Source organism: Tursiops truncatus, chromosome 12, assembly GCF_011762595.2.
Source record: "Tursiops truncatus isolate mTurTru1 chromosome 12, mTurTru1.mat.Y, whole genome shotgun sequence".
Lineage (NCBI taxonomy): Eukaryota > Metazoa > Chordata > Mammalia > Artiodactyla > Delphinidae > Tursiops > Tursiops truncatus.
The window spans coordinates 81,064,185-81,078,058 of record NC_047045.1 but is presented as its reverse complement, the minus strand read 5'-3'; the positions used below and the strand labels follow the sequence as shown (position 1 = coordinate 81,078,058).

The window sequence follows — 13,874 nt, the reverse complement described above, 5'->3', positions numbered from 1 at the left end:
TTACTTTTGCCAGCCACCGTGCTAAATCCTTCACTTCTAGCAACTCACTTCGTTCTCAAAAAATTCCTATCAGGTGGGAAATGACATCCTATCACTTGTGCCATAGGCTGTTCTTAGAAGCAAGGCAACAAGTCCAGCCCGCACTCAATAGGGGAAAAATTAAACTTCACCTTTTAGGGGAAGATATGCCAAAGGATTCATGAACATATTTTTAAAACCGTCATAAAACCGTCATATCGACATACCGTCATAAACCGTCATAAAACCGTCATAAAACCGTCATATCGACATACGTATTAGGTTTAAAGCCATGAGACTCGATAAGATCACTAAAATAGTGAGCGTCAAGAAAAAAGAGAAGGGGACTAGGACTGAGCCCTAGGATGCTTCAACATTTCTGTTCGATAGATAGGCAACCAGGCACGGAAGCTGTGCAGTTTCCCAAGGTCACCAAGTCCGCGGGTGGTGGCGCTGAGCCCAGGACCCAGGCACTTGGGTTTCAGAGCCTGCACTCTTCACTGCTCTGTTGCTGTGAAAGAAACCGCAAAGGCCCACGTTCAGCAAGTGAACAGACTGATGGAGATGTATCAGCTGATATTTGCGATTTGGTCTGGTGTGTAATAGCCGTGAACATGAGCATTTCTTGGGTTCTTGGCCTCGATGTATCTGCCACCAGATGACGGTGCTAGTCATGTAACCCTTCATTGGTTTCATCAACACATTCTTTGCCGAGCGTCTCTGTATATTAGGCACTATTCTAGGCACTTGGGATAAAATGCAAAAAGTCCTGCTCTTCTGGAGCTTATATTCTGGCAAGGGGAGATAAAAAATAGATGAGAAACATAATAAATGATCAAGTATGTTGGAAAGTGGTATGCGCCATGGGGGGAATGTGGAATTGGGTAAAAGGAGTTGGCACCTCATAGCGAAGGAGGGGCAGTGGCAATAGTGAATAGAATGGTCAATACAGTCCTCATTGCAAAAGAGAGTTTTGAGCAAACCTGAAGGAAATGAAAGAGTTATAGCCAAGTGGGTATTGGGAGGGAGAGCATTCCTGGCATAGAAAACAGCAAGAGCAAAGGCCTGGAGGCTGGCGTGCGCCTGGCATGTTGAAGGACAGCAAGGCGGCCAGCGGGGCGGGAACAGAAAGAGCGAAGGTGGGAGGTTGGGAGATGCTGCCGGCAGGTAACAGGTGCCAGATCAGACAGGGCCTGTGGGCTCATAGGAGGGAGGACCTGGCTTTTCCTCCTTTGCTGAGTGAGATGGGAGCCATTGAAGGGATTGTAGCAGAGCAGTAATATGATCTCACTAAAGGTGAAAAAGGATCACACTGGCTGCTTTGCTGAAAGTAGCCTAGGGTCGGCGAGGAAGCAGGGGCAGAAAGAAGGGTGCTCAGAACCTGACATCTGTCTCACCTCCGGATGAGTGATCCAGGGGAGTGAGGGATTACCCCAAATGGAAGCCACGGGCTTTTCGTGATCTAATCTCAGACATGACATTTGATTACCTCTACCATAATCGCTTCAGTAGAAACCAGTCAGGAAGTTCAGGCCCCACTCAAAGGGAGTGAAATTAAGCTTCACCTCCTGAGGAAACGTATACAAAAGGAGTTATTTACTGGTTATGTTTTTGAAGCCATCACATTGACATACAGATTATAGTTAACGGCGTGAGATTGGATAAGATCACCAGAAAAAGAGAAAAGGGGACCAAGGACTGAGCCCCAGGATGTATCAACATTAAAAGGTTGGGGAGAAGATGAAGGACAATCCACGGATGTCAAGAATGAGAGACTTGTGAAATGGGAAGAAACCCAAGAGTGTGGCGTTCTGGAACTAAGTGAAGAAAATGCAAAAGGGAGGAAATGCATCAAGGAGGAGAGAGTGGCCACAACTCTGTCAAATGCGGCCGTAGTGGGGTAGCCATTATCCTTGTGACCCGGGCCCAGCTCACTCCTGGTTTTGTCCTGGTGATATTACTAGTAATACCCCCCTTTCACTCTTTTTTTTTTTTGCAATACGTGGGCCTCTCGCTGTTGGGGCCTCTCCCGTTGCGGAGCACAGGCTCCGGACGCGCAGGCTCAGTGGCCATGGCTCACGGGCCCAGCAACTCCGCGGCATGTGGGATCTTCCCGGACAGGGGCACGAACCCGTGTCCCTTGCATCGGCAGGCTGACTCTCAACCACTGCGCCACCAGGGAAGCCCCCCCTTTCACTCTTAAAAGCAGCCCATTTTGACAATGAATTATGTGGACATCCTATACATAAATAATATGGACTCTGAGATATGGGAATTGAGTCCAGAAATAGATCATTGGTAACCAGGGGAGATCACCTAATTAGTGATTTACTGTGAGACATATATCAGCATCCTTTTCATTCAAAATATTTTTCTATTAAAAGTTACTAAAGAGCTAAGTAAAACATTAACTAGTATTAGCATAAATATAACATGAAATAACATACCAAACTGGAGTAAGCTTTTAAAAATCACAAATGCAGTTAGTTCAGTAAATTTTAGCTCTTCTCAATCATTATTTGATGTAGTCACAGTTACACAAAAGTTTGAGTACAGCTTGAATCCAAGCTCACGTTATGAATTAGGGATCTTGAAAAATTGTGACTATTACAATGCTACCGAATTGATAGGCTCTTCTTGTTGTTGAAACAAAATAATTTGACCAACTGGCTAAAAGAGCATCTTCAATGCGATCCAAATAGATAAAACAGAAACGACACCCCAGGATTTGTGTTTATTCATAATTATTCATGAAACGCTTTTCATTTAATAAAATATATAAAGGCTCTAGTTATGGCTTGTTCCCCAACTCCCATGGCTGCCCCTGCTCTCACCTTCCCTGCTGGCTACTTCTGAAGGGATGACCGCCCCTCCCCCCATGGCATCTCCACTTAGCCTATGCTAAGTAGAAATTCAATTATCGTCTGTCATTGACTTGCCCTTACTATGGCCCAGGCACCATTTTTAATCACTTTGCACATCTTGATATGTTCGGTCGCCTACCCCAGCTCTGTGAATGTGTGTGGCCCATGACTGCACCTTCAGACCTGCTCGAGTCACAGAGCTAGAATACTACCTCACAGTGACCATTTGTCAAGTGAAAGACGACTTAGGTGAATTATTAGCCTTGTTGAAAAATAAACTCTGGCTCATTTTTGGCCCTTTTAGGAAATGGAAAGCTGACGTTAAAGTTTCATTTTACTTACTTGGTCTTAGATCTTTTTTTTCTTGGGATCCTTGCTTCATTGAAAAAGGGATCTCCATCCCCAGGAAGAGGAGATTATCCTGACTGTTCAGGGGAACACTGGTGAGGGAAAAGATGGTAGAAAGGAAAATTAGGTATAGAATCTTTCTAAGTGTTTCTGATATGAGTAGTGTTCTCATTTTAACTCTCAGAAACTCTGAAATGATTGTTGCCACAGATGATTCTACGATACAGTCTCCATCTCTGACTGTGGGGCTCTATGTGAGGAATCGGCCTGGGTTCGTGACCACTACAAGGCATCTGGGTGCCTTTCACAAGAGAGTCCCAGACTGAAAAAATCAGCCCACTGATTTAGGGAGCCAGGGCGTGACACAGAGGGTTGGAAACAGGACCCAAACCCAACACTCGCGAGCACTTCTGTGTGATGAACGCTGAAGCCCTTACATACAATACCTCATGTTATCTTTACAATCACCCTATACATCAGGTACTATATTAGTCAGCTAACGTCACAAAAATGACGCAGAACAGATCATCTCAACATACAGCAGCTTACAAAAACAAGCATTTACTTCTTGCTCATACAGCTGTAGGTCATCTAGCATCTGACTGATGCAGCTGGGCTCAGCTGGGCCTGGGTGCCCACCACAGGTTAAGTTCATGCGTTCCCCAGTGTCTCTTACTCTTCTGGGACACTCAGGGTTTGTGCTTCTAATGGTGATGCAGAGGTGCAAGGGGGCACATCCAACCTCACAAGCATGCTTCAGGCCTTTGCTTGCCTCGTGTACACTAACAAACAGGTCCAGTGGCCAAGCCCAAAGTCAAGGGTCAGGGACAGACACTCTGCCCACCAGGAGGCCACGTCAGGAGTGTGGATGTGTAATACTACTCTAGGAGCATGAGGATTGGGGCCAGTAACTAAATCCAGCACGGGTGCTATTCTTACAGTCACCTTAGAGATGAGGACATCAGGAGAGGGTAGAAGCCTTGCCCAGTGTCCCGCTAATGCTAAGTAGAGACACTGACATTTAAACCCAAGCAGACGGGCCCCAGAGCCCAAACTGTTATGCAGGACAGCTCAATGGGGACCGGGCGGGAGCTCCTGTGGGCCAGGAAAGACTCATTAAAGGTCAGACACAGAGTGGGAAAAGGTCAGGGGAAGGAGGAGGCTAGGATCAGCCTAAGAGAACTCCTGCCCACGCCGATCCTGTGCCTGTGCAGGTCACTTAACGACAGGCTTGTAGAGGGCGTCTCCTCTTGGCCAGGCATGGAATCAGAAATTGGCAAGTTTATACGCCCAAATAAGGAAGCTACTCCAAAAATCTTTCCAGAATTCTAGTAGTTAACCAAAAGTTGAATCTCTTTATAATTATGTCACTTCAAATTGTATGTAATGAGTCAAACAAAAGCACAACTTTATAAATAAATAAATAGCTGGATAGGTAAATAAAGTTTAAAAATATAAATGTAATATCTTCCCAGGGTTGGGGAATTGGTTCCTGAGAAGTTTTTCTGTTGTACTTTGAATATGTTTAAATGTATTTTCAAGTATACATATTTTTAATTCATGGAATTCCAAAATTTTTTGCCTTTCCAAATATTGAATTTAAGTTTTGAGAATTTTGATCAGAACCTAAAAATCTACCCAGTTCTCATGTCTTAGACAGGAATAAATTTCAGTTATTTCAAAAACTATTTTCTACTCTTGTAACCAATTATTGTGTATGATGGGTAAAAAATTAATAAATTCAATATAGCTTATTTTTTAACGTTTAATAACTATGTTAAGTGCTTATAACAAAAACAAGATGAGTATAAAGAGAAGAGTTTTTTACATTTAAAAATTAACATTTTGATTTTCTATTATAGCAAAATGGTTCCAATTTGGGCAGTATTTCTTAAAATTTCAGTGAAATACAATCTATTTGGTTTCTTATTTCTGATGAAATCAAATCATGATAGCCTAATGGATTATGAAACAATAATTCAAAGAAAATACCATCAAAGGAGAAATGACAATCTTGTTTTAACCCCAAAATAGATCAAGCTGTAATTACTTAATATGTAGGTGATGCAACACTAGTGCTTTTATAGAAACAAAAGGGATTCTCACAACTGATGTCATTGCACAATTGGTATATACCACCCTGGTTCATTGTGAAACGTCTGTCTTAATTTCTGTTCAGCTGCTGATAATTGCATGTACACGTTTTGTCTTTGTTTTCAAAATCTTTAAATATAACTGCTGTAATACTTCCAACATATTATTAAAATAAATTTACTATTTTAAAATGGGATTTCTCATTTCACTATTAGCTATAGAATTTAAAACTAGCCCATGTTATGTACTATTTTACATCTTAAGTGCAATTATTAGAAAATAACAGTCACAAGACATCAATCGTTTAACTCAAAGATACACAAAAGCAAAATTTTCATCCAAATGAGTAGAAAACGTAAAAAGAAATTTAAAAGTTGGAAATAAACAGAAGTTTTTAAATGTGAAAATAAAAATAAGAAGATATCTAGTTTGCAACAGCAAACAAAATCATTAAAATAGAGGAATAAAGCAGAGCAGAGCAGAAACTGAGACACAGACGTGGAGAACAAATGTATGGGCGCCAAGGGGGGAAAGTGGCGGGGGCGGCGGGGGGGATGAACTGGGAGATTGGGATTGACATGTATACACTGATGTGTGTAAAATGGATGACTAATAAGAAAATAAAGAAACATTTTTAAAAAATCAAAGGTGTTAGCTGCATTAAAACAACAAATACTCTAAAGTTTGTTAACTGAAATGAATCTGAGCTTGGAAGAAAGAGGGATGTGTTGATTAAAACTTTGTACAGGGATTAATTAGTTAATAGTTTCTAAAAATAGTTAAAATAATGAAATTGTATGTGTCAATAAAGAATAAACACATGATAATGCTTTCCTATTTAAAAAAGAAAAGAAAAATACTCAAGATCCTTATAGGAAAGTTTTGATTAAATTGGCAATTAACTTCTCTAATTGGCAACCCCCAAATAGAGAAATTACTCCCAAGATCCTTCCAAAATTCCACTAGTTATCCAAAAGTTTATTTTCTTTATATTTTTCTGTCATTTCAAATTGTCTGCAATTTGAAATAAACAAAGACTTGAATAGTGGAGGGTTGTACCATATTTACTGATGGAAAGATTCAATAGTGAAGCTATCATTTCTCCCCCAAATTACTGTATAATTGTTTTACTAATCAAAAATCCCCAGAAAATTTTTTAGTAGAACTGGTTCTTAAATTCTTAAATGTGCGGGGCTTCCCTGGTGGCGCAGTGGTTGAGAGTCCGCCTGCCGATGCAGGGCACACGGGTTCGTGCCCCGGTCCGGGAGGATCCCACATGCCGCAGAGCGGCTGGGCGCGTGAGCCATGGCCGCTGAGCCTGCGCGTCCGGACCCTGTGCTCCGCGGCGGGAGAGGCCACAACAGTGAGAGGCCCGCGTAGCACACACACACACACACACACACACACACACACACCCAAATTCTTAAATGTGCAAAAACAGCCAAGACAAGTTTGTCAAGAAAAAGAAAGAAGACAGGCTCTACCATCTACCTGATGAAGATACAAAGCCATAGAAATCAGAACAGATGGCTTTGGAGGGTGGCATTGTGGAAAAGGAAACATATTAACATATCCCGTTACTGCAGGAACAAAGCGGAGGTGGAAGAGGAACTGGCGACACTTCAAGTGATGTTCAGACACACTTAGAAACCTTGGCCCTGTGGCAGAGCTAACAGGGGGCCTGCACTGTGATATGATTCCGCAAGCTGAATGTGCAATTCTCCACGAGGCACCAAGCTTACATTCCTGCAAGTTGCCTGGCAGTGCTTTGCATCATCACAGGCTGTAATGCCAGATGGAGATACATATGCATAAATCTGCTACCAGTAGATTCCAATTTTATCATTTTCACAGAAATAAAATTTTGCTAAACCACACTAGTTATGATAAATCCACTTTACTAAAAATCCTATCCTTTAAAAGTTTTGTTTTTCAGTGTTAATTGGAATATCAAAACCCTTTTTGTAAAGCATACAACTAGTACAGTAAAAATAGAATATTTTCTTTTCTACCACTTTGCAGTGGCGTTCTTCGGGCTGCCGACGCCCGCAGGAGCCCTGTCACCTTCCAGTCTGGTGCCAGGAGGTCATCACCCAACGTAATTCGCTTTCTCCTATCCTCTTTTCTCGGGAGATGAGGGCTGACCAAGCAGTGCTGGATTGTCTCCCTTGGGTGAGGCTGTTAGGTTTGGTGGTAGGCAGCGCGAGGTTCTGAAGTGAGTGTGAGCTTTGGAGACAGTCAGTTTCAATCCTTCTCAGGTCATTTCTGGGCTCTGTCCTCCTGGGCACATGTTCCCTGACCTGCAAGATGACCTAATCAAGCGTCCTTGTAGACTCTTACTAAAGCTGTAATGTTAATGCGTCAAATCCTTGGTGCTCAACAGTTATTAGTTATCTTCCTTAAATATTGACTTAAAAATAAAATTGGAATGAATTTTTAGAGTAGTGTGTGGAGGGTTTAAGTACTTTGAATTCCTGTAAGGTTTTTTGGTTTGGGGGGGGGTTGTTTGTTTTTTAAGTCATGGATTCCCTCGTTCCAGGTCTATTTTTTACAGGAACTTCTGAATGTAAGGATGAGGGAAAGCTGATTGCAGGGTGGACACCCCAATCCCAGCGTGTGGACTGGGCAAGGGCCCCAGGGCTGTGTCAGCGCTGAGGGCTGCCCCCCTGTCTCCCTCTCTCTTTCTTGAGTCTCTGGCAACAGTAATGAGGAATGAGGGTTATGTTTTTAAAAAGAAAGAACGACAGACCCTTGAGACTGTTTCTTCCTTTTGATGGAGATTATTAGACTAACTCTTCAAGCAAGGAGAGAGGGAGGAGGGGCTCTTCCTTTCTCAGTGTACGAGCCCCATAGCCCTGGGTGCAGAGGGGAATCCCCCATGACCAGTCCCCGGCCAGGCCACCTTCCCACTGGCGGATGTGGGCAGTTACATAGCCTGGCATCAACAAGGGACCACCTCCTGTGGTGCACAGGGTGGGACAGGCCCAGAGTTGAGATCGAGTGGGGGCAGAGGTGGGGAAGGGGTAGGTACAGGTTACTTTACGTGTCTTACAGGCTTGGTGTCTCTCGTGAGTACTGGTAAACCATGACCTGAATGGACCCTGCCAGGTGTCCAGGTCTGTGCTGCATTGACCTCAGTCCAATCTCTGCTTCGTTGATGCAGTGAACACTCGCTGCCCACCTCTGCCTCCAGAGAGGAACTAAAACAGAGAAACTCCTTCTCCAGAGAGAAATCTCTGCTGGGCCATGAAACCTTCTACATGCCTTCCAGTGCCCAGACACCACTGTCCATGAGTTTGGTCACTGTGGATCGATTGATACAATAAGAGCTAACGTTCTGTTCTGATTCTGTGCCAGGCACTGTATTAACATTTTTCTATTATTTACATAATTTGATCCACATAGCAACCCATCGCTGGTATGTTTATTCTCATTTTGAAGATGGGGTACCCAATACTTGGGTGACTTCCTTGCCCAGAATCACAGCACAGGTAAGCAGTGAAGTCGGGATGTGAACTGGGGCTTGCCCAACTCCCGAGCCTGTGCTTTGGACTGCGACACGGGGGCCTCATAGGTCTGGGTCCAGAAGTGTCATTAGTTAATTTAGAATAGGCTTCCTTGATATACTAGTGAAAAAACTGCAAAGCAAAATCTAAGGAAAAATTATAAACAGCTGGTCACAGGAGGCCGTAACCCAGTTTTACCAAGGGAATCTAAAGAGGTTATCTAAGTTTGCCTTCCCCCCTTCTCATTTTAGAGCCCATGTGTTCTCTAATAACATCACTGAACTCTTGGTGATTCAAAGGTCCTAGAAGAGATTTTACCTTTGAGTTGTCCTGGGTTAATATTTCCTCATTGCAGGTCTCTGTTTATTTTTTACTAAGTGCCAAATATTTTTATTTTCTGCCAAACTACAAGCCCAGGATGCTGCACTGTATAACCAAGGGAAGACCCAGAGCAAGGCCAGGAATAGGGGAAAGACGAAAAGGAGGGTGATGCCGTCTTTGCCGGTTGAATCCCACTGTCTCCCCAACGACTTCGAACTTCCTCCACCGCAGTTTTCACCAGGGCGAGCTCTACTTGCAAAGTTAAACCAGAGAGACAAATAATAGAAACGAGCAAATGAAATAATAGAGGAACACGAAACCCTTCGTCCTCCACTTAGATCATGCCTCTCCCGAAAACTCATCTAGGGGATATGTACACACAAGGTCAAGACAGAGGGTCCTGTTTAGGGAGGGACTGAACAGTGTGGCTCAGGCAGCAGCCAAAACGTCCTCCTTCCCTTCTTTCACCCCAAATCCATTCAGTGCTCAAAACCCTGAAACTAACCCCCGCCTGGTCTCCCTGCCGGCCCAGCCGCATCTCATCTTCCAGACCCTCGTTTTCACACTCTGATGCCAGCAAGCCTCCGCACCCCACCCCCTCCCGTCCCTTGCAATCCTCAGCGTCAGACAGCAGCTCGATGAACGCGTCAATCACACCACACGCCTCCTGCAGGAAGCCCACCACCTTCGTGTGGCATTGAGAGCACTCTCCTCTCTGGTCTGATGAGCATCTCCTGCCCACCCCCGACCCCGTTTGTGCATGGGATACTTACAGTTTCCAAAACACCCTGCGACTCCCGTTTCTGGGCCTTCATCCTTGCTGTCTCTTCCACCAGGAGTTCCCTGTCTTCCTATAATTGCACTAGATCACAGGCACCTCCTGGACGGGGTGAGCCTTAGTCATCCTGGACCCCACAAAGCAGGAGCTCGACAAAACCTCCCTGGATACAGGGAGAAGCGCTGACCTAGTAGGAGTATCTCGTTGCCACGAAATCTCTGTTCAGCCGGAATATTTCAAAATGGCGGCACAGCACAGCGCCACGGTCAAGGGCAGAAGCTGGACCTGAATTCAGCCTCGTTCTGCCACGGGAAGCTCCGGTTTTTCCTCTGCAGAATGTGGGGAGTAACAGAAGCCCCGCATGGTGTGGTGGGCAGGTTCGGAGAGAGAATGCGGGGAAAACGTCTATCACAGAGCCGGGCGCGGTGGGAAAAAGTGCCTGGATCCCTGCAGCTCTAGTTTTATTTCGTTGTTTTTCCTTAATCTCTCGCAAATCAAAATCCCACTTAAGAAGTGCTTTCCCTTTTCAATGGGAAGGGGTCAGATGTCCACTTCCCCAGTGAAACAGGCCAATGGTAGAGACCTGCATTCCGCCCGGAGGGTGGGCGGCCACGTGGGACGGGCTCTGGGTTCTGAAGGTCTGGAAAACCCGTGGTTTCCCACAGAAACCATGACGGGCCCTTCAGGTTAACGCCCAGCCTTCCCTTCCTCCCCCGGGCTTCCCAAGGCCCCTCGAGTGAAAGGACAGAGGCCTGGGCGCCCGCCGCTGAGAAGCCCACTCTGTGGTTTGACTTTTCCTGTCCTCCCCCTTGCTGCAGAGTGGGCCCTGCGGCTGTTACTCAGGGGCCACTTCCTTCAAAGCTCAGAGGCAGCAGAACCCACAGGCCCCAGCCTGCCGGGTCCCCTGAGGCGCTGGCAGGAGCATTAGCTGGAGGCCAACACGTTTCCCGTTTCCGCCAGCACGGCTCCCTTCGCTTCTGAACCCAGGAATCTGGTCTGCAATTACCTTTGAGGGAAAGAGTCCCCGTGGCAGCATCATTTCCCCCAACAACAACATCTTTTAAGAAGCTGTTGTCATTATCCTATTTTGAAGAGCTCCAAAAAGCGTTCTAGGGCTTCCCTGGTGGCGCAGTGGTTGAGAGTTCACCTGCCGATGCAGGGGACACGGGTTCGTGCCCCGGTCCGGGAAGATCCCACATGCCGCGGAGCGGCTGGGCCCGTGAGCCATGGCCGCTGAGCCTGCGCGTCCGGAGCCTGTGCTCCGCAACGGGAGAGACCACAACAGTGAGAGGCCCGCGTACCGCAAAAACAAAAAAAAAAACAAAAATCTCAATGGCTCGGGACCACAAAAGTTGAGTTCTCGCTCCTGCTGCAAGTCCACCGTGTGTCAGCTGCTACTCAGCCCCAGCGCCTTCATCCCAGGACGCAGGCTCACGGGACAGGCTCCATCACGAGCGTTGCAGGGCATCACGTTCAGGGGGAAGAGACGTGGTGGATACGCGTGTGGGGTGGCTTGAGAAGCCTGGGCTGATGGTGACCTGTGCTTTAATGCAGCCTAGGAGCAGAGGGGACATTTCACCTGCATGTGAGCAGCCCAGAGGGCAGCGCTGGTCTGGAGTACCAGACACAGGACTCCCTCCCCCAGGAAGGGCCTGCATAAAGACCAGACCAAGGGCAGCCCTTTTTTTAGGAAGGGACAAGTAGGTACTATAGTCCAGAAAAAAACAAATCCAGATCTCTTCAGAGTCGGGAGGAGAAGGCAGGTGAAATGGGTCCAGGTCAAATCTAGAGGCAGGGAAAGTTGGCTAAGTCAGAGAGGAAGGGGCCGTTCCCAAAGGTGATTTCCCAAAGACTCTCCACTGGGAACTTGGCAGTCCTTAAGCACAGGGACTAGGAGACTCTGATTTCAACTAGGAGCATGGAGTCAGGTTTCATGCTTACACAAGCAGTAAATTCTCCCAACATCTGCTGAGAGGAGCCTATACAGACAGGATCCCAGTGGTGCCAACGGGCTAGTTTATCACACAGGAGGATATAAATCATCATCATACCCCAGCCTCGAACAAGTCTGACAGAACAGGGGCTGTTTGCAGAGACCCACAGAGGTGATTCCATTTAAAGGCACCTTTGGCTTCCCCTGGGGGGAATCACTAGGGTGGACTTGCTGACAGCATGGCCAGCTGTCCCTGGAGGACCAAGAAGTTCCAGCTCACATGCATGGGGAACCCTGTCCTTTTCAGTTCAGATGGCCTTAAGGTTATCCTTGTGAACTACAGAAAGAGGTGTGATAGCCACGCTTGTCTTATCAGAGAGTTTATTCAATCCTGATTAAAAAATAAGCTAAAAAGAAAAGGAAGAAAATGTCCTTCAGGTGATAAGGGATCTCTACCAGAAATCTATAATCATGCTTTAAAATGAAACATTAGCAGCATTCCTATTAAATGAAACAAGATAAGGTTGTGCACTATTCAATGTCATAAGTAGTCTCACAAATGAAATCCAGCTACAAAATAAAGTGAGTGGTATGTGACAAGGATGTGACAAGGATGAACTGTCCCAGTATCCACTTTCCTTTTCTTTCATAGTAGTAACATTTCGAGTCAGGCACGTGGCCATCCAGAATAAAAATCTCATTTCCCAGACTTCCTTGCAGCAAAACCAGTGGCCATGTGACTAAGTCTGGCCAATGGCATGAAAGAAGAAGTGTCATGTGATAGTTTCTGGGAACTTTGCTTAAGAGTCAGTCACGGTGTGCCCTTCCCCCACCTCCCCCTTTCTTCCATCCTACCGTCTAGAAGTGGATGCTGCCATCTCAGACCTAACAGTGAGGCCACACTCTAGGGATGGTGAGTGATGAGCCTCAAGGCCACTGGACCCACTCTGGGCATTTTATGAGAGACAAACATCCTTCTTGTTTAGGTCACTTATTTGGGGTCTCTGTTACTCATCGCTGAAACCAATCCTAACTGCTATGAGGAGTAAATATTAGAATATTTATTACTTATCTAGACCATTAATCTTAAACAAGGATCAGCAAACTACCGCTTGGGGGTCAAATCCACTCAGCTGCCTGTTTTTATAAGTAAAGTTTTATTGAAACACAGCCCCACTCATTTACTTACACCTAGTCTGTGGCTGCTTCCACTCTACAGTGGCAGAGTTGAGCAGTGGCACAAAGTCAAAAACATTTACTACCTGGTCCTTTACAGAAAAAGTTTGTCAAATCCTAATCTAGAAAATCTAGAAAAGCAACTGAACAAAAAGCTCTTTGAACAAATAGAAATGACCCTAGTTCTGTTGGGTGAGGATAAAATTGAGTTGTTATATCTGTTCTGTCTGTACCACCTGGAAGGGTAAGTGAGCTAAATAAATAAAAGGAGTTCAAGTCTCAAAAGTCAACTGGGACTTTGAATCCTATTCAATGTAAGCTTTGTATAAGGTGTTCTGTAGTTATTAAAATTAAAACTGTGGTGTTTATTCAGGGCAATGGTATCGTCTGTACAAAAGGCAAAGGAGTGATTTGGAGTCAGAAGACCTGGGTTTCCGTCTCAGCTCTCCTACGTATTAGCTTTTGGATTTTAGCAAAATCCTTGCAGGCTTGGTTTCCTCATGAGAACACCTCCTCGACGAGTCGGGGCTGGAGTTAAATGAGATAGTATGTGTGAAGCCCACCTTGCAAACTGACCTTGAACAAAGGTTGATTCTTTCATAGGGTGTGCCTATGAGATCGTTAAAAGTTTACAGTATCATGTTCAAAAATTGGTTTAAATATACATATAAAGCCTGATACAATGTTTTTATCTCCAATAAGCTCCAATGAAGGTAGAGATTTTGTTTATCCCCTAACATGTCAACGCTTAGTATAGTTCCTGACGCATAGCAGGCACTCATCAAAAATTGATTAAACAGAGGAGAGTAGACCAGTCTTAGCAAAACTTCACAGAG

General features: G+C 45.2%; 1 long non-coding RNA gene across 1 annotated transcript in view; it reads right to left on the bottom strand.

Moving 5' to 3' along the window:
• Positions 1-3,229: 3,229 nt before the first annotated feature.
• Positions 3,230-13,874, bottom strand: part of LOC117314522 (uncharacterized) — an 82,558-nt gene continuing 71,913 nt past the window's right edge. The window contains exon 5 of the long non-coding RNA XR_004529323.2: positions 3,230-3,322. This is a non-coding gene — a long non-coding RNA (uncharacterized lncRNA). The remainder of the gene's footprint in view (positions 3,323-13,874) is intronic.